Source organism: Cyprinodon variegatus, unplaced genomic scaffold (assembly GCF_000732505.1).
Source record: "Cyprinodon variegatus isolate N-32 unplaced genomic scaffold, C_variegatus-1.0 Scaffold638, whole genome shotgun sequence".
Classification (NCBI taxonomy): Eukaryota; Metazoa; Chordata; class Actinopteri; order Cyprinodontiformes; family Cyprinodontidae; genus Cyprinodon; species Cyprinodon variegatus.
Window position 1 is genome coordinate 212,545 of NW_015151091.1, and position 3,435 is coordinate 215,979.

Sequence of the window (3,435 nt, forward strand, 5' to 3'; positions counted from 1 at the left end):
TGTAAACGCTCATTTGTGTAGTGGCTTTAACTTGAATATGTGCATAAGTTTTACGTTTGTTTTTAACCTTTAATTGTTGGGCCAAGGACACCAAGTTCCCCCATTTCTGAGATGGTGGAAATCTGAGGGGTAAAAACAAAAAAAGGAAGAAAAAACATATTGAAATGCAGACCTCAACAGGAACTGTTAATAATTAGTTTTCTTGTGATAAATAATCCTAACCCTCTTTCACCTACGTTCATGCCTGTTGCAATCAGGATGCGAGGCATAAGTTTTTCTTGGCAGTAGTTGCTGAAGGTGTCTCAGATCATTATTTCTTCCTCCGTCAGCTGACACTCCAGATCCACAGGGTCCTGCCAGCTGAACGCTACTTTAGCTGAAGGACAAGAATTCGATTATTTCGATAAAGTCAATGGTCATGCATGGTTGTATAACAGCTGAAAAGATCTAATTTGGATCTAATTGATTCGTTAAATATTCTAAATTCACATTTATTTAGTTTAATATATTTTAGTTCACAACATGATTTTTGCTGCCCAATCAAGGTCAGATCAAACACTGTAAAATACTAGAACATGAACACTGGGCATACCATTAATCTTCTGTAAAACATTTATTCTCTCTTTGCGAATAGTCTCATTTTATTCACTATGTTAAATGTCCCCTATGTCATATGAACCTTAATAAAGGGCTTTGCAGCTCTTCAACATGAATTCAACAGCTTTCTTCAGCTTTATTGGCTCTTGCTGGTGTGGGAGATAGGCCATCATGGTTTTTCAAAGGGAATCCGACTCATTAAATTATTCATTCCATTCCTGGAAAAGCTGCATATGACACTTCTGTGTCCGACACTTTCAGCCAATAGAGTTATATAATGGAATATGAGACTGTCTCCCAAAGTTGTACTACTTTAAGGTTTGCTATTGTTTTTGCAGACAGTTCATCAGCACAGATTATCAGTTTTACATTAACATGGGGGCTGCAAGTAATGACTACTTATCTATTTGTATATAAATGATGATGAAATGATATCACCTGTGGCATTCTGGTAAGTGCATATTTATAAACATAGATGTTTTTTTCCATTTTAATAGTGAAATGTATTTATTTGTAGTTTAAGCTGAATTATTACTTTGAGTAGGTTGGTCTTTCAATAAATGGCATGTTTAGATAACATTTTGCTCCATGTTGCAATAATTTGATTGCTTAATTAGTTGACTGTTATGTCAATGTTTAAGCCCCAAACAGGGAAGCTGGTCACATTTATAAATAAAGAGTGATGTAAGCGCACAATAATCCTGGAAGTTAACCTGTTATTTTTAAAATGATGAAGGCTTTTAATGTCCTTGTGTAATCTATTTAAACGTTTTTTCTATACCGTGTGGTGGTTGTTTGTCCTGTCGATTATAATAACAGAGAAATGAAAAACTGGAGTCAAATTCCTTGTTGGTTCACAAAGACTGGGCGTTATAGTTAACTCTTAGTCTGATAAAGGTGTGTGGCTTTATTTGCAACTAATAATGGTTCCACAAAGCATTCAGTTCTCAGAGGGACGTAATATTTGCATGCATCATTCACATTTCTATTTTGAAAATTTCCTTTTTTTTTTCTTTAATTCGACAGCATGTCAATTTAGCATAACTTTCCAATAAAATATATTAATCTTATTTAGAACGATTAAGAATTTTCATTTGCAAGTACATAATGTTTATGATGCAGCTACGGTGTTTAACTACGGAAAAGGATTAGAGCCACTGAAAAAAATAAAAGAAAGTTAACTGAATTTAAAATTTTATTTCAGTATATTATGAGAAAAAAGTTTTTTTCTCAGAATTCTGACTTTAATCTCAGAATTTTGGATCTTAATGTAAATGGGCACCATGAAGGAAGAGATGTGGGAGCACTCAGCGTCACTGACAAAGATGTGAGTTGTTTGAGAGGGCCAGAAACACATTGGTGGAAAATGGTGGAATTAGGTGACTTTTTATGTGCCCGAGGGGTCCCTGGTGATGATATTTGATTACAGTTTTTTCTGATTGCTTAAGCACATTTTTTGTAACTATTGGCTATTTTTGCAAAACTCTACACACAAATAAGAAAACCTTTCACCCAATTATCAAAACATTGCAGTTATCTTACAAAAGCGAACACAGCTAGATTAACTCTTCACACCTTTGTAAAAATGGTGTATTTATATCAAACATTAAACACAAGCCATCATCTACAAAGCACACAATGTGCCAACTACACACTGATGGTATGAATACAAAACACATCTGGCTTTCTCTTTCTCTGTTTACAGATGTCAATTTGAGGTCATCGTTTTTTTTTGTCATAGTGTCATGTAAACATACAAGGATCCAAATTTCAAGTATTGCTGTTTATTCACACTCATCAAAACCAAGACAAAGTCAGAACACAATATAGTAATTTCACAAAAAACAAAAAAACAATCAGCCTACATCATGTCGTCTTTCTGGGTCCGGCCACAAAATTTCGTCCACATCGCATGCGATATCCTCCAGTCCAAGGCACCGGGGAAATTATCTCCTTGAATGCCGTATCCAGGCCTGACATGATGCCTGGTCAATATCTCCACATGCCTCCTCCATTGCCTGTAAAAGGGCTACCTGTTGATGAGGATGACGGTCGTACACTTTCCAGCGCCAGACAGAGAAGAACTCCTCAATGGGATTTAAGAATGGAGAGTATGGAGGGAGGTTGAGTGCCATGAAGAATGGGTGGTCTGTAAACCAGTTGCGGACCAAAGCAGCCCTATGGAAACTAACATTGTCCCATATGATGACATATCAGGTATGCTCTGGTCTCTGAATAGTGATCATGTCATGTAAGGTGTCCAGGAATGCAATAATGTGTGCAGTGTTGTATGGGCCTATGGTTGCATGATGGTGAACAACACCATTTTGGTTTATAGCTGCACACATGGTTATGTTACCACCACGTTGTCCTGGGACATTGATGATGGCATGGTGTCCAATAATTTTCCTGCCGGGTCTCCTGGTTTTACTGAGGTTAAAACCGGCTTCATCTACAAAAAGTAGCTCATGTCCCATGGCATCTGCTTCTAGTTCCATCACTCTCTGGACAAGACAAAACAAATGCATCAAATCAGGCCAATGCACAGCACTACAGTATGCACTTCCAAATTCAGAACCAATGACACTATAGCTTACCTGCACATAGTCATATCGCAGTTGCTTTACATGTTCTGTGTTTCTCTCGAAAGGAACTCTGTAAATTTGCTTCATTCTTATTCTGTGGCGTGCAAGTACACGACTTAGTGAAGAAATGCTTATTGCCTATTTTGAAAGATGGTGTCATTATCAATTATTATTATTTATAGTGCTTAGCTGATTGCAAAGTGAACTAATTATCTAAAACAGTTTTCACATGTGAAAGTGTGCCAGACAGTTG